Consider the following 21,274-nt stretch of genomic DNA (forward strand, 5'->3'; position numbering starts at 1 on the left):
AGCCCTAACTTCTCCCCACAATCCTCCAGACTGGCACTCACCAGCCCACTTGGCTGACTCTCAGAAGATCTCCCAGACATGCCTCCAGGAAGGGCTTCCTCTATGTGTTTTGGTAGGGTCCTTCCAGTTAGGTTTAGTTCCACCTCAAAGTATAGCTGAACCCACCTTGTAAAACAGCAAATTCAGTTTAACCTCTTCCTGCCGGCTGTATGCATATATGCGGCCTCTTGGCAGGTGGGTTTTAAACATTTCTGTGCTGAGAGTGCACCCTGCACACTCCCAGCATCAGTAGGTACTCGAAAGCTCCCAATGTCTACTTCAGGAGCTCTCCAATCATGTGACCACTGTTACAGCCAGTCATAGTGGTATTATGATCGGTATGCCCACCTCCACCTCCTGGCATTTAGAACCCCTTAAAGGACTGGGAGGTGGAAGCAGGAAGGGATTAAAATAGAAATGAAAGGCAAAACATGAGTGTATATGTATATAAAAAAAATGATAAATACTAGGTTGTGTTTCTAAGCCTAGCGTGATCAGTTTAAAATAGGAAAGCAGGAAGGCTGGCAGGATCATCAGAAATTTTACACAAAGAAAGCAATACAAAGAGAACAGGATACTTTTTAACACAAGTGCATGGTACAGCTAGCACATATCAGAAATATGAAATGTTAGTGCTCATTTAGGGCTAGTTTACACTTGCTTCAAAACATTACTTCGGATAGGCTTTGTTAAAGCTCCCTGAAAACCAGTCAAAGCTCCTGTCATTAAAAAAATGGTTAGCGTACAGTCCTGTTTACACCTTGCTTTTGCTTGGTGCTTCGATGAGGCTTCGGTGGGGCTTTGGTGAGCCTTCCTGGGGCTTCGATGAGGCTTTGGTGGAGCTTCAAGTGAACTTTTCCAAAGACTTCTATGGAGGCTTTGAAGACGCTTTGAAGCACCAATAAACCTACATAGGGTATAGTTTTTGAAGCAAAGCAAAAGCAAGGTGTAAACAGGACTGTAAGCTAACCATTTTATTTAGTGAAAGGAGCTTTGACTGGCGTTCAGAGAGCTTTAACAAAGCCTATCCGGAAGCTATGTTTTGAAGCAAGTGTAGCCCTAATGCCACGTACACAAGATTGGCCTTGTTTTGAAGCAAGTGTAAACTAGGCGTTAATGAGTGTTGAAGCTGAAGCAAGTGTAAATGAGCCCTTACACTTGCTTTGGCTTCAACACACATTAAAGCGCCTACCGCTTCAACATACTTTTATGATGTGTTTATGATGCTTCTGTGGTGCTTCAGTGAAGCTTCTGTGGGGCTTCGATGAAGCTTTGGTGGAGCATCGGTAATGCTTCCCGTGATGCTCTTTTGAAGCTTTGTTGAAGCTTGACCGATGCCCTGCGTGTGTGTGGATACCTCATACCTGCAATTTCTCCAAAACAAAGCAAAGCTAAAGCTGAATTAAAGCCTCCCAAAAGCTACAAGTGCTTCAAGCGAGCTTTGTCATAGAGTTCTATGGAGGCTTTGAAGACACTTTGAAGCACCACTAAAATGACATGGGATATAACTTTTGAAGAAAAGTCTAAGCAAAGCAAACGCAAGGTGTAAACAGGACTGTAAGCAAACTATTTTATTTAGTGACAGGAGCTTTGACTGGTATTCAGAGAGCTTTAACAAAGCGTGTCCAGAAGTCATGTTTTGAAGCAAGTGTAGCCCTAATGCCACATACACACGATTGGAATTTCGGCCAGCAAAAGCCTGATGAGAGCTTTTCATCGGAAAATGCGACCGTGTGTAGGCTCCATCGGAATTTAGCTGTCCGAATTCCCACCAGCAAAAAATTGATAGCATGTTCTCAATTTTCCCAACGGAAAAACTTTCTATCGGAAATTTCGATCGTGTGTATGCAATTCAGACACGCCAAAACTCAAGCATGCTCAGATTCAACTACGAGATGGAAGCTATTGGCTACTGGCTATTGAACTTCCTTTTTCTAGTCCCGTCGTACGTGTTGTACATCACCGCGTTCTTGGCGGTCGGAATTTGGTGTGACCGTGTGTAGGCAAGGCAGTTTGAGCAGAATTCCATCGGAAAAACCATCAGAGCTTTTTCCAACGAGAATTCCAATCGTGTGTACGCAGCATCAGAGTAACAAACTCTTTAAATCCTATCATGAACTGTGTGCACAAACAGTGTTGCCATACCTGCCAGCTGCTTCCAACTGTCAGTTTTAGAACTGAAACAAAGAATCTGATTTTTATGGTCAGTAAGCACACAGCGGGGGAAAGGGGGGGGGCATGGGGGGTGGGGGACATTTGCAAAACTTAAAAATAAATGAATACACACATAAACTCGTTTAAATTTTTCGTTAAGGCTCGGTTCACACAGGGGGTGACACGAGGCGACACGACTTGCCGTGCCGCGACCTGACAAGTCGCCCCCGTTCTGTACTACGGAACGTTCTAAGAGGAGCGACTCGAGTCGCTCCGACTTAGAAAAAAGGTTCCTGTACTACTTTTGGGCTACCTCGGGCGACTTGCATTGACTTCTATACAGAAGTCATTTGCAAGTCGCCGCTGAGGTCGCGGCAGGTCGCGGCATGGCAAGTCGTGTCGCCCCCTGTGTGAACCGAGCCTAACTCATAAAGTAGCAAAAGGTGTGAATGATGAGCAAATATTTATATATATATATATATATATATATATATTTATTCATATATATATATATATATATATATATATATATATATATATATATATATATATATATTTAAAGAGACAGGAAACTTCACAGAAAAAACGTTGTCGCGCCAATAGTCTCTAGAGAAAGTAGGAAAGAAATACTGCTTAGCAGAATTCCCCTAACCGTGTGAAGTACGGTGTGATTACATTGCACCCATGTGAGGGCCTTCTAGCATGCAAGGGAAAAATGAAGCCTTAAAGGGAACTGCAACATGACACCTATTATTATTGGCAGCAATGGAATAATGCACAAGTGTTAAAGCACCGTGAGCTTCAAACATCCGGACTGAAATAACAAAAGATATCCATGCTGTCTGTATTTCCATATCTTTTGTGGTGTTTATTCATGGACAATAATGAAAGCCAGGGCTTGCGCTGTAGAAGTTGTCCCCCTCTAGCTGAAAAGTTTTGAGCTGGAGGACTAGGTTAAAGAAAGACAAAACAGTCCATAATGAGGGGATTATCTGGAGTGTCTTATTGACACAAGTCAGGGCTCGGAGTTCAGGACCTTCCCTTAACATGCGGCCTAGCACATTGTAAAGCCCACTTAGACCCTCCCCCATGTGCTGCACGGCTCAAGGTTTTCCATTCTTTTCTCTGTCTCCTTGAGTCTAAGCTGGTTTTCCATTGACAAAATTCACACCCTTTTACTGCTTGTTGTCAGCACCCTGCTGAGCTGGAGGGGGAGGAGGAGAGCGTTAGCCTCATCACTAAAATAATGGCATTTTAATGAAACAGCTGACAGGGTGATTTACTAAGGCTTGGAAAGATGCCCACATGGCAAAAGTTGTCTCACCGTTTCATTAAAGCATAACTCCAGACAAAAATAAAATGATAAAAATGAATAGTCTAATAAAAGATCAAATAAAACCTTTAATCAAGAGATTTGCAGTATTTTATTTATATATTTTTTGCTTCTAGACATCCCCAGTCTGAAGGTCAGCATCAGTCAACCCACTTCCTCTGAGCCCAGGTCTCTGACTGGACAGTTAAAGGAGAAGCAGCACAGTGATGAGCTCATCTCTTGGCCACTCTACTTTCTCCTCCTTTTAGCATGCTTCTTGTCAGCACATGAACTGATTGCATCTTTGCACTACTTCTTTGTCTCACATGCCAGGCCTTCTGTACAAGGACAGAAAAGGGCTGATACCAGATCAATTTCAAGTACCTATACTGCTTACATTTAAAATTCATTCAATGCTATAATGGGGGTTATTTACGAAAGACAACTCCACTTTGCACTACAAGTGCACTTGGAAGTACAGTCGCTCTAAATCCAAGGGGTAGATCTGAAATGAGTGGAAGCGCTGCTGATTTTATCATCCAATCATGTGCAAGCTAAAATGCTGTTTTTTATTTTCCTTGCATGTCCCCCTTGGATCTACAGCGACTTTATTTCCAATTGCACTTGCAGGGCAAAGTGGATTTTCCTTTAGTAAATAACCACCATTGCGTGTCTTTTAGATCTTCCCCTAGAGTTCAGCTTAAAGTGGTGTTCCAGCAAAAAAAAAGAAAAAATTAAAAGCCAGCAGCTACACATACTGCAGCTGCTGGCTTTTAAAAATATAATACACTTACCTGATCCTTGAGTCCAGCGATGTCGGCACCGTAACTGATGTTTCCATCAGCTGCTGGGTGCTGCCGCTGCCATTGTGGGTAAGGGAACCCAGCAGTGTGGCCTTACGGTTTCACGTCGGGAACCCTACTGTCATGCAGCCGTGGCCTGGACTCCCGGAAGTGGAGGTATCCTGTCTACCCTCACCCCCCAAAGGTGCCAATTGTGACACCGGAGGGGGGGGGGGGGCAAATGCGTGGAAGTTTCTCTTTTGGGTGGAACTCCACTTTAATGGTCATGTCTTTCAAAGTTACACTGGGGAACCAATGTATCAAAGCATTTTTTGGTGTGGCCCAGTAGGGCTACCTAAACTCCACTATCTATGATGTATAGCACGATATATATATATATATATATATATATATATATATATATATATATACGCAGGGGCTCTGAAGATGCTAGATGCTGTGAATTACTTTAGTAGCCAGCACTACATACAGTGAGAACTGTGATGTTCTGTGTTCTATGCAAGGGGCTCACTCGCTCAGTTCTTCCATCACTCATGGAACTCCCTGTATTTTTGTTATCTGAATGGACAAAGTGCGGAGACAGATTTGCCACCTTGGATATTCAGCCTTGTATTATAATAAGAATAATAAGGAGAATACAGGTGTCATTATATTTTAAAATTAATATTACATCTCCTTTCCATGCCTGTGTATCCTTTAGAACCCCACCATCTAATTTTAAAACTATGCATTAGAGCCCATTCAGTCTACCAAGAGGGGCTGTACGCTGCCAAGAATCAGTGTATTACTGCTGCGGATACAGTTGTTCTTAGTCAACAGCCCATGTACATCAATGACAAGTTGAAAGGCACTGCGGCTGTTCCCATGTAACCACACTTCGAGCAGGTACCTGTAGTTAGGGACAGTTTGCTTACTGGGTCACTAATTTGTCCCTGCATGTAACCACTTGACGTGTGGTTACCTATGAAGAGCCGTGGTACCTGTCAGCCTGTCATTGATTTGTACAGGGTGCTGGCCACAGCTGGTCACAAACACCTGTCCTACCTACTGAAGAAATACGCTGATTCTTGGCGGCCTAAACAAATTGTACTATACACCTACGCTATGCTGGAGAGGCCTGGGGCATCACTCCCACCTAAGGGGCTAGGCTCTCTAGAGAATAAGTGGACCATACATTTTGACGCAAGTTCTTTTTTAAGTAGAAATAAGATATTATTGCCAATACGATAATCAAAAGCAGTAAAAAAAAAAAAAAAGCATGCGTAAAACACACACACAGTGGTGAGTATAAGAAATGGTTGACATAGCCATGCAAAACTTACATACATGTATTACATAAAAATAAAACATTGCAATGCAACACACACCTTTTCGGTATGCTACAAGAGATACCAACCTGGACCTGACCTGGAACAAGTATAGACATTCTAACATTTTTCTGACACTCATTTACAGCATGCTTGTTCCAGGTCTGCAAGTCAACATTATTCAAACTGAACACAACCAGGACCAGCAATGGCAGCCCCTATACCCCATACAGAGCCACATCAAAGGAACCCAAATAGAAGAACTTCTGATCTTTCTGATGAGATTTCCGTAGACAATACATGTATTGCCCGCTTATAACGACACTTAAGAACAATAGTCTGATAGTCTGTAGATACTTGTCTGCTGGGGCAACTGACATCCTTCTGAAATTTTTAGTTGACTGGCCATCTCTGGGAAAATAGTTTGAGACTTTGACATGGAACAAGCATTAAGATCAGTGAGGTGAGGATTCCCGATCCACATTCTTATCCTAGTTTAGTGACTGAGAAAGTATCAAAGATGCCGGATGAGCATGACAGCCAGGCAACTAAAGTAGGTCAATATTGGCAGCCTCCATACTTCCTCAGTATAGGTTTTCTATAAAACCTTTGGGGCCCATTTAGATGTGTCCATCCCTGTGCGTTGAATAAAGGCAAATGTGTTATTGCAAGTTGCGTTCCACAAAATGAATCGCACCATGACACGCTAACACAGATAACATAGGTTAAAGCATCACAAAGGTGTTTGGAACCGAAAAATTTGGGACATATTTGAAGCCAAGCTAAACCTAAAATCCAAACATTGTTAGCAGGCGAAGTTTTATAGCATAAGAGAACTTTGTACGAGTCCTTAAAAAGCTCCTTTCTTTTCCTGTTGGCAAAATTAAAAAAATTGTACGCTGGCAGCAGTGACTTGCAATGCAGTGTGCAATGCAGACACAGGGGAATATTTACTAAAACTGGTGCACACATTGGTTACTATGCACAGCTGTACTCTGCAGAAGATGGCAGAGAGAGCACCACTATACCTAGCATCACTATAGGAGAACAAACTAGGATCTAAGTCTGCCATAATCTGCTAGTATGCTGTGCACATCATTACAACTGCTATTCAGGATGTTGAATATTCAGCTCCACTTTAAACCTTAACGAGTCATATCATTTTACCATAGATTTTTATGAAGAGTGCTTTTCCTATCACATGACAGATCTCCCACTAAGTCTTCAACCAGTATTTAGGAATATTCCCTGCCCAAATATACTATCAGCTGCTGCAGCAGTAGGTAGGTGATCTACACATCTGCACAACCTTTAGCACCCATTCACTTCTTTGCACTACATTAAAAGAGAAGTAGGGCCAAAGCTAATTTGGCCCTAATTACCCTGGAGATCACAGGAGTGCACTTATATCTGTATTCCTGTGACCAGTATTTTGCTGACAGCAGACTAAATTCCGCTGTCTGCTGACAGCATTCAGCTGGTCCAGACTCTGGAGAGATCCCGACTTTAATGTTGGGATCCACACAGATACGTGGACTGGCTCAGGCTCTTAGCGCAGTGACGAGAGCCTGAGGCCGGATTCACATATCTCTGGCCATGAGTTCCCAGCATGGGGTGCGATGCATGTCTGTTGATTGGTTCAAGTGCGATTCAGGTTCAGAACCGGTCCCAAACATGCACAGGACCCTTTTCCAATGCGCACCGTGGCTGCCCTGGACCTGTGTGAACCAGCTCCATTGAGAGCCGGTCACACTCCCCTGTCATGCGAATTGGATGCAGGGAAACCCATATCCAATATGCATATATGTGAACCCGGTCTGAGCCAGCTGCTCCTGCCCTCTGCACAGCTCGGCACTCCAGTGAGTGCTGGAGAGGCAGAGCTGAGAGCCAGTGACTGATTCCCAGAGTCCCCGGCTCTCTGCTCTCTGAAGACCAAGAACTGTGCAATCAGTGGTCTTTGATCGCTCTGTTCAGAACGATGCTGCGTCCACCTAGATGAGGATGAATGAGTTTTTTCATACCCCACACTTCTCTTTTAAAGCATGTTCATTAACACACACTGGGATAGATTTACTAATACCTGTGCACTCAGACTCTGATGCAGCTGTGCATGGTAGCCAATCCACTTCTAACTTCAGCTTGTTCAATTAAGCTTTGGCAATAAAACCTGCGAGCTGATTGGTTTCTATGCAGAGTTGCACCAGGTTTTGACTTCTCCGGCTTCAGTAAATAACCCCCAATATGTCACTCATTAATGTGCATTGCATTAAGACACCAGTTCAAAATAAATGGACTGCCAATGCATCCTAACATGCCTGATATCACACAAGACTTTTTTGTAATGCATGTTTTGCGTATTGTGAAAAATGCGCTCTGTAATTTATGCATTACCGCAACGCAGAGATGTGTATGGGCCCTTAGAAAAACTGAGCTGACATCAACCTTACTCTTCTGTCCGTGAATAGGAAGACATTTTGGCCAATCAATGACAGAGCCACTGTACAAGTACATGCTTGTTTTCCAAATTACTGTCAGATTGTCCCAAGCAACTAATTTCCCAGAGCCCAAATGTTATTTAGTCATGCTGTCTTCCAAGTGCTCCTGTACAGACATATAATGTTTTCTTTAGTTGTCCAAATATTTTAGCGCATGTAAAATTTCTGCATCTACCACAGATCATTCGATTTCATATTTTTGTATGTACTACTAAACTATTCAATCTCCATTGCATAGGCCTTAAACAATTAGCTATTGTATGTTGAGTAGGTTACCCAAATCAAAATGCCAATAATATTCACTCCTCTCGCACAATCTTACCCCTTATTTTTATTTAAATTCAAATGATCAAGGAAATGCTAACTAGCACTAAACCTGCAAGCTGTATGCACACTACCACAGTTTACGATAACACGTGCCACAACCATCGCTCATTTGTAATCAAGTCCATTAAACAAATTATACTGGATTCTCTGGCGTTCCTACCTTCCTCATCCATTCCAGGACATAATGTTCAGCGCACACATCATAACACCAGCAACTGTGAGAATCCAGGACGCTTGTAGCCGGTTGGCTCAGTTTTTGCTAATTATTATTTACCACGACTCATCCAGAGAAAAAAAAAAAAATCCACTGACACAGAAAAAAAATTGGTTAGCAATGGTCAAATCCAATAGCTAGAGGCCAGTTGGTCTTGTCTTCCAGATATGAAGTTGACTGTCTTGTCCTTTAGAATATAAGTACATGTGTCCCTACGTGAAACAGCATGTTTCCTTGTCCTCTACAAAACCGAGCAGGCGATTCCTTTGCTTCAAGTTGTCTGCAAACATTTACCAAACCTCCAACCTTCACTTACATGGATCCATCTTAGTGTCCAAGCCATGACATCAACTTCTCAAAGTTTTCAGGTCTGCCTAGGTCTACTTAGCCTTAAGCTAAGGCAATCCACAATTCTTAACAATGCCCATCGGCAGCAGAATGGAGTCATTCAACTCTTTACCCAATTCTCTTTAACTTATTTTGCATTTGAAGGCCAAGCATCCTCCACCACGGCAGGACTCCCACCGGCAACGATAATTAGCAATTTATTTTACTTTTTTTTCTCGCTTTCTCTCTCTTGTGCCTTCTGACATTGTCCTATTGTATTAGGCTCCTTTTTTTCTTGTGCCTTTGTTCTACAATCCTTTTTTTTTTTATTCCTTGCACTAAGTTCCTCTTTTAATTCCTTTTTGTGCTTTTAAGCCTCATGCTTAATCTGAGCCCTATCGCCGAGCCTTCTAAAGGTTGATGTTAGCTAATACACAAAAAAAGGATAAAGGCGAACTTACCTGAGGGATGTCGGCTCTTGGAGGGTTAGTTAAGCCTTGGTGGTCTTGATCTGGTGGTCCTTGTCTTCCCCAAGCTGCAGGAAAATCCTCTGCTCCATATCTATTCGGAATAGAGTTATGCCATGTTAGAAAGCGTGTCCTACAGTGAATGCCTTACAGGTAGAACGCAAGACTTGCAGGCAGGAGAGGTGTGTCCTTTGAGCACAGCTCCTGTCAGACAGGCTAGGGTAGAGGAGGAGGAGGGAGTGCTTCTCCCCCAAGGTGAGGGATTGTGACAGAGCCAAATCCTAGATTTGTATGCAGATAGCTAGATTCAGTGCAGCAATTACGGTGGGGGAAGCGTGAGGCATTGTTAAACCACCATCATGCAAAACGAAAAAGAAAAAAACTTTTCAAGAGCAAAAGCACGTTGCTGGTGAAGTCTGCGAACATCTCAGAATTGATAGAAATACTGCAGTTTCACAAGCTTTTGCAGTATATTGATAAAAGGAAATTAATATTTAGGTAGTACCTGTTTTAGTGCTATATGCACACACAACCTGATATTATTGAAGCTTTCTTTTTTTCTTTTTTTTTAACACTTGATACAGCGTGAAAGGTATGCAAATGACAAAACCGATTGATATTTTAAATAAAGAATTCAAGTAGATGTAAATGCTGAAGAATGACATTACGTTTGCCAATGCTCTGTGCATCATAAATGATTGGCATTTTTTTTTCTTTTTAACTTAAGCTGTTTTCACCTTCTTTCAGCCTCTGTAGCATCTGATCCCCTTCTGCCATTTCTAAATGCATGCACTGTTTGCTATACTGTCTACATACATGCACTCCACCATGCAATTTTTTTATAGCGGATTTCCTGACATTGACCACAGTGAACCTAGTGTTGCCAACCATCAGTATTTTTACTAGCAGCCAGTAAAAAACAGGCACTTTTCTCCTGCCAGTAAATGCCAGTGTCAGGAAAAGGTTGCCAATAAAAAATATGGCTGCGGCGCTAAGCATGTGCAGTTTCAGTCTGGAGCAATTTGAGATCATCCGAGTGCCTGCTATAGTGTGTTCAGGTGGTGCCGGCAGGGGCAGAGGCTCTGCCTGAGTATGTCGTGTGATGTCATGGTGCAAGGGAGCTGAGCTGATTGAGCGGAGTCTCGTGTGCGGGTCTGTGGGACGGGAGCAAGGCAAGCCGGGAGCGGGACTGTCAGTGCTGTTTGGACTAGAGTGGATTGAAGGGATCACCTGGCGTGGAGTAAGACTGTCATTGTGACTCCAGAGGGGACGTGTCATGTTGGTGAGGTGTCATCATAATCTGTGCTGCTGTCAGTGTCATTGTGAGAGCCAGTTTCATGTGTGTGCTTGCCCATTCTTAAAGAGGAGCCTGGATCTCCTCTTTAAGTGTAACTTTAAAGGATAAGTTCACCTTTGGGAACATGTTACATGTTCCACCCATTTTTAGGGTTAACACTCCACACACACGGCCACGTCATTTATTCAGGGAGATCTGTGAAAGAACTACAAGTACTGACAGCCTTTGCGACTACAGGCATACCCCACTTTTAAGTACACAATGGGGTTTATTTACTAAAGCTGGAAAGATCAGGCTCCCTTCTGCATAGAAACCAATGAGCTTCTAACCCCAGCTTGTTCAATTAAGCTTTGATAATAAAACCTGGAAGCTCATTGGTTTCTATGCAGAAGTGAGCCTGATTTTGCACTTTACAGCTTTAGTAAATAAACCCCATTGTGTACTTAAAAGTGGGGTATGCCTGTAATGGCTTTAAGTTCTCAATAAACTACCAGGGTGTTAGGGAGCGCTCTAGGTAGTTCATTGAGTCTTCCTGTCATTGTGTAACTGCCTGCCCATACAAGATACGAGCAGACAGATACACTGACAGTCTGCAGGAGCCTGAGATTGCACCTGTGATCTGCAATGCTTTACGGGTTCCTTAAATAAAAAATAATAATAAATGCACATTTTTTACCTGCAAAAAAAATGTGTATTTATTATTTATTTTAGAAAGGTAAACTTATCCTTTAATTGTTTACAATTTTTTTTTTTACTTAACGTATTTTTCCTCACTGTCAGTGCTGGCTCTATAATGCATCCCGCTGGGTCCCAGGTGAAACTTGGAGAGGGGAGGCAAATTGACGCCCAATATTTTATTTTCAGCAGTTTTGTGTGTCATCCAGGGGCAAACTAGGCCAGGGGCAGGGTGACGACTGCCCCCTGGACTGCTCCGCTACCCTGTAAAAAGGTGGCCCTGCTGCCCTCACCATGCATACTCATAGTTGCCAAGCGCGAGGGTGCTCGCATACAGTCTAACACTGGCTGTTAAACACCCGAGCACACATGAGACAGAGAGTAATGAAAGAGCCCTTCCCAACTGTCTCTAACAGCAGCCGATGTTCGGTCAAAGCTTGCGAGGCTTGCATTTCTATTCAGTGGAACTGGAGGAGGGGGGTGCAGCTGGCCTCGCGACCAACTTGCCTTATTCTGCTCTGATGCATGCTTGAGGTTAGACACTGAAGACTGTGGGAGCACTGGAAGAGAACCACAGAAAGGTAATATGAATTAGTTCTGTGTGACATGACACAAAGGGTATCCATAATTTTTTCTGGTAGTGGCTGCTGATCTGCTGGATGGTCAAATGTTGCATAACCTGTCATGCTCAAAAATCAATATACACCCCAAGCTTTCCATTATACTACCCTAGCCTGCCCCTATACTACCCTAGCCCACCCCTATACTGCCCTAGCCCCCCCTTTACTGCCCTAACCTGTCTATATACTATCTTAGCCTGTGTACTACCCTAACCTGTTTATATACTGCCCTAGCCTGTCTATATACTACCTTAGCCTGTCTATATACTAGCCTAGTCTGTCCATATACTACCCTAGCCTCTCTATATACTACCCTAACCTACCCATATGCTACCCTAGCCTGTCCATATACTAACCTAGCCTGTCCATATACTATCCTAGCCTGTCCATATACTACCCTAGCTTGTCTATATACTGCCCTAGCCTGCTCCTATACTGCCCTACCCTGTCTATATACTACCCTAGCCTGTCCATATACTACCCTAGCCTGTCTATATACTACCCTAGCCTGCCCCTATACTACCCTAGCCTGCTCCTATACTGCCCTAGCCCATCCATATACTACCCTAGCCTGCCCATATACTACCCTAGCCTGCCAATATACTACCCTAGCCCACCCATACACTGCCCTAGCCTACCCTTTACTACCCTAGCCTGTCTAAATACTATGCTAGCCTGTATATATACTACCCTAGTCTGCTCCTATACTGCCCTAGCCTGTCTATATACTACCCTAGTCCATCCATATACTACCCTAGTCTGCCCCTATACTGCCCTAGCCCATCCATATACTACCCTAGCTTGCCCATATACTACCCTAGCCCATCCCTATACTGCCATAGCCTCCCCTTTACTGCCCTAGCCTGTCTATATACTATGCTAGCCTGTATATATACTACCCTAGTCTGTCCCTATACTACCCTAGCCTGCCCCTATACTGCCCTAGCCTGCTCCTATATGGCCCAAGCCTGTCTATATAATAGCCTAGCCTTTCCATATACTACCCTAGCCTGTCTATATACTACCCTAGCCTGCCCCTATACTTCCCTAGCCTGTCCATATACTACCCTAGCCTGCCCATATACTACCCTAGCCCGCCCCTATACTGTCCTAGCCTGTCTATATACTATGCTAGCCTGTATATATACTATAATAGTCTGCCCCTATTCTACCCTAGCCTGCCCCTATACTGACCTAGCCCATCCCTATACTGCCCTAGCCTGCCCCTATACTGCCCTAGCCCACCCCTACACTGCCCTAGCCCACCCCTATACTGCCCTATCCCAGTGGTATTTTATCCATGGGTGCGACATGTTCACTGCACATGGGCCCTAAGAGCTGGGGGGCCCACTATGATATCACACACTGCATCCATGAATGGGGACATTTTCTATACGGATAAATTCGCCATAGTAAGGTAGCTGGGCTAAAAGTCCATGTTATACTAGTTCAGAGTTTGGGCTAACGTACGCCAGTGAAAAATGAACTGCACCTTATATATAAAAAACTGATGTGGACATTCCGTACTAATTACTCAAATCTAAGCTGTATTTCAGCCTAAAATAATAGTATCTAATTACAATTCATGCTAGTTGATCTCAACTTTGCCCGTTCATCTTACCCCCTCCTCTCAGCTTGCTGTAGACTACTGGGTAACCGTGTAGTGATTAATTGGGAATTTTGAATCATGTTTACTCAGATTATACATAATTATGATATTCAATATTAATGGTTACAGTAGTCTATAGCAATTGGTCCGGACCTGCGTTGTTTTGTGTATTGTTGTAAATGTCATTTATGTGTGTCCTGTGAGTTATATTTGTCTGTGGTTAATTTATTGTCTATTTGTACGGACAATCTTTATGAATTGCACTTGGTTTTAATTAAATATTTATGGTAAATTATTGAATATAATACCAATAATATTAAATAAAATATAGTAATTAAATCGATCAACTTTATATTGAACTATTTATTGGTGCCCATAGTAACCTTTTTACAGTCCGGGTCTGTCGGCCTGTAAACCCTCCCTTTTTTCCTATACTGCCCAAGCCTGTCTATATAATAGCCTAGACTGTCCATATACTACCCTAGCCTGTCTATATACTACCCTAGCCTGTCCCTATACTTCCCTAGCCTGTCCATATACTACCCTAGCCTGCCCATATACTACCCTAGCCCGCCCCTATACTGCCTTAGCCTGTCTATATACTATGCTAGCCTGTATATATACTACCTTAGTCTGCCCCTATTCTACCATAGCCTGCCCCTATACTGCCCTATCCTGCCCCTATACTGCCCTAGCCTGCCCCTATACTGCCCTAGCCCTCCCCTACACTGCCCTAGCCCGCCCCTACACTGCCCTAGCCCACCCCTATACTGCCCTATCCCAGTGGCATTTTATCCATGGGTGCAACATGTTCACTGCACACGGGCCCTAAGGGCTGGGGGGCCCACTTTGATATCACACACTGCATTCATGGATACCCTAGGGTGCCAAGATGGGGGAGTAGTAACATGGTGGTATGTCATAGAATTTTGCATATAGACAAGGTACTGTTGCATGTAAATCTGACTTCCTGATCAATTTTAATTTTAATTACCATGATATAAAATAATGGATGTGGGGCCTTTTGGTGGGTGTGAGTCTTTTTTTTTTGGGGGGGGGGGGCAGCATTTCATTTTTGAATCAAGGCAGCACAAAGTCTTGGGCCAGCCCTGATCACTGTCAAAAATATTGGTAACAGGTTCTTTTTAATGAGACACCGGGAGTCTAAAAGACTCCCGATGTCTCAACTGTACTAATGCTGATGGAATACAGATTTCTTTCCATCAGTTTCTGCTCCAGCCTTACAAGCAAAAATGAAAAGGGGACCAGAAGTGACACGTAAAATTACATTTTACGTGTCACTTCTAGTTCAGCAAGAAAAAGGAGAGAAGAGTGAACCGATGTCGGCTCTGCCTCCTCTACTTGGCGGCACCTGCCATGTTGGTCTGCGGAGCACAGATAGGTACACGTAGCCCAGGAAATATGGTGGTGGCGTGCATGGGAGGTAGGACAGCCATTACTGGGGGTGTTTGGAAGCAATCTAGTGACAGCACAGCTGCTGGATTGCTTCTACCTGACAGTCGGTTTGTCAGATATACACACACTCCCGGTTGTTACAGAGATTTTTCTAAATTGAAAGACAGTACTGAGTACATGTAACTCACAGCTGAAATTATCTATATACTGTATGATGTATTTTACCTTTTTAAATATCTGTAATTATGTTTTATGACTCTTGTGGGTGACTCTTATTTTAAATTTGCAGCTTCCCTTCTCATCTGCCTGCACGTTGGACATTGAATCAGCATTATCTCACCACTCGCTTATTGTCTAGTGCTCAGGGAAGTGACACAGGAAACTTCAAAAAAGAAACAGGAAATAGTGGTGCCACCTGCTTGCCTAGACAGTGAGGCACAGGTATGAGAATCTCAGCAGTGGCTGAACCGAATTGCGGATCTGTAAAAAAACACATTTCCAGTCCTTCACCCCTTGGAGCCCCCCACACTTTTGATTTTTTACAAAAGATCTTTATACATATCTTTCCAGTCACCTTCTTTCAGGTTGTGGAACACCATAGGTCCTCTTTTTCATGCTCCTCCAGTGGTTGGTGAGTACTGAAATATTAAAAAAAAACATCTACCTCTTTAACTACCCTTCATGACTAGCCATTTTTTGCTTTTCAACACTAGTGCTACTTTAACTGGTAATTGTGCAGTCATGAAACACTGTACTCAAACTAAATTTATATAATTTTTCCCCCACAAATAGAGCTTTCTTTTGGTAGTATTTAGTGAACCACTGGATTTTTAAATTTTTTGCACTATAAACAAAAATAAACTAACAATTTGAAAAAACAACAACATTTTTTTACTTTCTGCTATAAATCATATCCAATAAGAACATTTTAAAATCATATTTCTTCATAAATTATGGCCAACATGTATTCTGCTACATATTTTTGGAAGAAAAAAATCTGATTAAGCGTATATTAATTGGCTTGTGTGAAAGTTATAACATCTAAAAACTATGGGATATATACTAGAACTTTTTTTTTTCTTTTTTTAATACTAGTAATGGCGGTGATCAGTGACTTATAGCAGGATTGTGATAGCAGCACTTTGTGGGGACGGGCTAACTGCCACTGACATCTCCAGTGACAGTAATACAGTGACCAGTGCTAATATAAACTACTAATGACACTGTCTGGAAAGTGGTTAAAATCTGGGGCAATCAAAGGGTTAACTGTTTGCCTATCTAGTGTAAAGTGTTTACTGTGTGGTGCTTTTCCTAAGGGATGTGATGGTTTTTATTCTCTGCTTTACCGGGAACTGGTGATCGGCATCTGCTGGAGCCAGTAACAGCATTTTTACGTGCAGCCAGCCCCCATTGAAGCAGTAAAATATTTTTTATCATTCTTCAAACTTTTTTTGCGATTCGCTGAAAAACAATACTTTAACCACTTGACCTCTGGAAGATTTACCCCCCTTCATGACCAAGCCATTTTTTTGCTACACGGCATTGAGTTACTTTAACTGACAATTGTGCGGTCATGCAGCACTGTACATAAATACAATTTTTGTCATTTTTTTTTCCTACAAATAGAGCTTTCTTTTGGAGTCTAAAGCAGATACTCTTTACAGGCAGGGACCGTGGGCCCCTATGGTGTAGCAAAAATATGAAAGTTCCAGTACTAGCTGTTCCTGTGGCTACTGCTCCCAGCACCACCTCTTCAGGCACTACCAGCCCTCCTGGCTGCAACTGCCCCTTTCCACTGCCTGTGCCACCAACACCCTTCAGACTGGCTCTGCACCCATCCCAGACTGCTGCACCTGAGTCCTCTCAGGTGTGCCTCACAGTCCTCCCGACAGTGTGAACGCTCACCAGCCCTCTTGGCTGCCTCTGTGGAACTCCTGCAGACTTGTCTGGCAGTGTTCTCCTGCTGTCCTCTCTTGCTCCTCCTGTGCCTCCTGGCCAGGACACCTCTGTGGGTTGTAAGAGGGTCCTGCCCACACCCAAGCCCAGGCTGGGGAGTTTCCTCAAAGACCCCGACAGCCTAACACTCCATCATCCACCCAATCAACTCCTCCCCAACTGGACCGACCCTGGGTATTTAAGGAGGTCTGCCCCCTGCCAATCCAAGTTGAGGATTGGTCAGTGCTCCTTAGAATACCCCAGGTCTCTCCACCTCCCCTCTCCACCTCTCTTTCCAGAAAGCACTAGACGATTCTGGAAAGAAGTGAGAGGTCCTAGTGACACCACCTGTAAGTCACCCAGCTCTACTCTAGCTCACTTCCAACCCAGATCACAAAAACACACTCAAGCCTGGAAATGTATCTGTTCTCTAGAAAAATTACATTACTCTTTTAGCACACTAGAGGGTTCTACATCAATGTTTTTGTTTGTACTATATGGTCCCTTCCCTAAGGGATGTGGTGGAATCAGTCAGTTAAATAATTATATCTACAGTATGTATTATTAAACCAACAAGGATGACATTTTTAGTCTCTTGTCTGTGACCCTTTAGGCTTTAAATTGACCACATCCTCAAAGTAAGCCTGTGCTTTGCCTTTGCAGGCCCAAAAAACAGGTTCACTTAAATCCTCCCTACCCAGCAGTGCATACTTTCTTTTTCTATGCTCCCCTGAAACGTCATTAGCCGCCAAGAGTAAGGTGAGTCATCCTATGCACGCTACAAGTCCTTCAAGTCATAGCTTCCACTGGACTATGGACTATGTGGCAATTCTGGTATTGGTGATTGGCCTTGCACATGGAGTTACATTCTCCTCAATACCAAAAGTACTGTTATTTTCTTTGCTCCCAGCAGCTAAACAGAGAAGTGGAGAAGCAAAAATATGGTGAGTAGGGCGGGTTAAAGAAAACCTGTTGCCTTAGTGCATATGGGTAAAACATTGTCTAGCTTTAAAGTATTTGTCCTTGATAGACCACGTTGGCACTAAAGGTGGATAAACGGACCTATGAACTTCAACCTCTTAAATGCAAAGAATCTTAACTGAGGCAGCTTCCTACCAGTACCACCACCTTTCATATCTAAATGGCTGCCCAAATATAGCATCGACCTGGAGATTTCTATTCTTATATTTTATCTGGAACCTTTTCAAACCCTGAGGTAGAAAGTCTTCCCACCCATGGAAATACAGGAGTCAATACATGAGTGTTTTCTTGGAGTGGTTTAATCTGCTCTAAAGCCCCATGACAGGAAAAATGTGAAAACCTCTAGTTTGAGATTTTTAAGGCAATGAAATAATGATTTAGAAAGAAATTGTATATATATAAGAACATTTATTTTAACATATGAATAAATAAAAAGTAAAGTAGAAAAGTTCAATATGTTGCATAATTATACAAAAATGAAAAACATTGCATGATGTACTGGATTGTACTGGATTGAGTTGGAAGTGGCATTTCCCAACTACTTGCTGAATTTCCACCAGTGAAACCCGGGTGATGAAGAGTAGAGGGATATCCAACGCATTTCGAATAATAAATGCATAAGCAAAATCTACATCATGGATTTATACCACTTCTGAAAGTACAAAGTATTGCATTTTATAATTCATATAAGTACCATGTGTAGTACATTAACTGCAATCCTATTACATGAACACGTAGGTTCTAGATACATGTTAAATGTTTAGCAGAAGCATTCCCCATATCTCAGTGGAAAAGTCCAAGATTTGCAGAAATTGCCCTTCACCCTGTACAGGACTGCTGGATGTAATCCAAAGATATGGCACTCAAAGCATTGAGGGACACAATAGGCTATTTAGATAAAGGAAAATGAATCCAATGGGTCATATGTATACACATACATTACCCACACTAAAGCTCCATCTGTTGGGATGTAAGAGCAGGGAGCAAAATTGCAAACCCTAAACTTAAAAGAGGTCACTTACTGTTAGGGGCAGTTTGCTCATGAAATCAAGTGTTCAAAAGTAGTAGAACTTCCGCCGCCTTTATTGGCACTGCTCCATCAGTTTTGACTCCTCCTGGTATCATGTGGAGGAGAGGAACCAGCTGCAGCACCTGATATCTCCATATACTGCACAGGCGCGATGACGTCAGAAGTATCTCCAGCATGTCCCGCGTTGCAGCGTCATGTCTGGTTTATCGCATGACAACATCCGGAGACCGGATTAGCGGCCATATTGGAGACAAACGCCGCCGACACAAAAGCATCCTTTGGTTATTGGATTACCCATGCAACCAGAGGAGGACAAATGGCCCTAATATAAAATATAAGGGCCTTTGTGTGCCGGGTACAGGTGTGGGAGCTTGCAAGGAGACAACATAATTTCTACCAAAGAGGAAATGCCTCTGCCATTACAAACCATAAAATTAATTGATTATTAAATATGCCATTCCCTTAATGAACTGTCGCATATATTCCAATCCCAATGGAGGGAAAATATGCAAACAGAAAATAGAGAGGGAAGGAACCTAAATATTACAAAAAAATGGGAACAAAGAAAAAAAAACCCCTTGATCGCCCCCTACTGTCAACCCTTCCCTGCCAGTGACATTTACATAGTAAACAGTGCATTTTTATAGCACTGATCGCTGTATAATTGTCAATCTTTCCAAAAATGTGTTAAAAGTTTCTGATGTGTCCGCCATAATGTCGCAGTCCTGATAAAAATCGCAGATCGCTGCCATTACTAGTAAAAATAAAAATAATAATAAAAATGCCATAAATCTATCCCCTATTTTGTAGGCGCTATAACTTTTGCGCAAACCAATCAATATATGCTTATTGTAATTTTTATTACCAAAAATATGTAGAAGAATACATATCGGCCTAAACTGAGGGCGAAAAAACTAGCTTTAAAAAAAAAAAATTGGGGATATTTATTATAGCAAAAAGTACAAAATATTGTGTTTTTTTCAAAATTGTCGATCTTTTATTCTTTATATAGCACAAAAAGTAAAAACCGCAGAGATGATAAAATACCACCAAAAGAAAGCTCTATTTGTGGGAAAAAAGGACATTAATTTTGTTTGGGTACAGCGTCGTACAACCACACAATTGTCAGTTAAATGGATGCAGTGCCGTATCGAAAAAAATGGCCTGGTCAATAGCAGCCAAATCTTCCAAGGCTGAAGCGATTAAATAACTTTTGGCAGACGCATTCCCCATATCTCGATGGAAAAGTCCAAGTTTTGCATAAATTGCCCTTGACCCAGTACAGGACTGGTTTTCAAATGTTTCCTGTTATCATAGGGATGATGGCAATTACACACCTAGTCACATTAGCCATCTTATTTTTCCTAAAGCACCATGACATGTCTTCAAATTTTACAGATTCTTTTAAAAGAAAATAAATGAATGCTACTTCTAAAATTAAAAATAAATGAATGAAAAGTAGATGATTACTAATGAAAAAAAAAAGGCAGACTAGAAAGCCCCATAAAAAAGGTCTGGTGTGAATATGCCTTAGGGCAAACTGAAGTCATTTTGATGTATTTATTGCAGTATATTGTAAAAAATGCTCAAATCAGGTTACACGGGGTCATAGGAATCCTGGTCAGAGCTTTGATCTAAATGACCACATTTTGTTGTGTCTGGCTTACCTGTTTTCCGGAAAATGGCTCGGGTTTCCTCCAATCCTGAACCTATATGATTGTACAAGGGTTTACAAGTAAAAATATTGCTAGTAACAACACAGGAATAGGCAATAAAGGACTCAATGTTGCAACTTTACTCCAGCATATTTAAAGGAATCCTCCATTTTCATCTCCCGAGGCTCAGGTGCCGGTGATGTATCAAATAGTGTCCCCCATCAGATAGTGTACGCCAAAGAAAAGCCGAACATCTCCGAAGATAAACGGTGCCTGAGCGGTGAGTCCAGGTTCAAGCCCCACCATCCAAGTGGACATAGAGTTAGAATAAAAAATAGCAGAGCAAAGCGAGGCTGTGCCCGATGCGTGGCGAGTGAAGCGGCCCGCGAGGGGCCCTGTTACTATGAGCAACCATATGTCCACTTGGATGGTGGGGCTTCAACCTGGACTCAGTGCGCAGGCGCCGTTCTTCTTCGGAGACTTTCAGAGTCTCCTTGTCCTCCTTACTGCGCTAGCACTGTGCCGGCGCAGTGCGGGCCGGACACTATTCCATAGGCGGACACTTTTTGTCAGAACACCTTAACTTATTTTGACTCTCTTTATTAGATCAT

The 21,274-nt window shown here is 42.6% G+C and overlaps 1 protein-coding gene across 1 annotated transcript in view; it reads right to left on the reverse strand.

The window, feature by feature from the left end:
- The window catches only part of FAT2 (FAT atypical cadherin 2), a 173,625-nt gene extending 164,004 nt beyond the window's left edge, over positions 1 to 9,621 (reverse strand). The window contains exon 1 of the mRNA XM_077468338.1: positions 9,440 to 9,621. The gene's annotated coding sequence lies outside the window, so the exon portion shown is untranslated. The remainder of the gene's footprint in view (positions 1 to 9,439) is intronic.
- Positions 9,622 to 21,274: the final 11,653 nt, after the last annotated feature.

The sequence above is a fragment of the Lithobates pipiens genome, unplaced genomic scaffold (assembly GCF_037356315.1).
Source record: "Lithobates pipiens isolate NorthernLeopardFrog02 unplaced genomic scaffold, aLitPip1_a1.2 Scaffold_8, whole genome shotgun sequence".
NCBI classification, from domain to species: domain Eukaryota; kingdom Metazoa; phylum Chordata; class Amphibia; order Anura; family Ranidae; genus Lithobates; species Lithobates pipiens.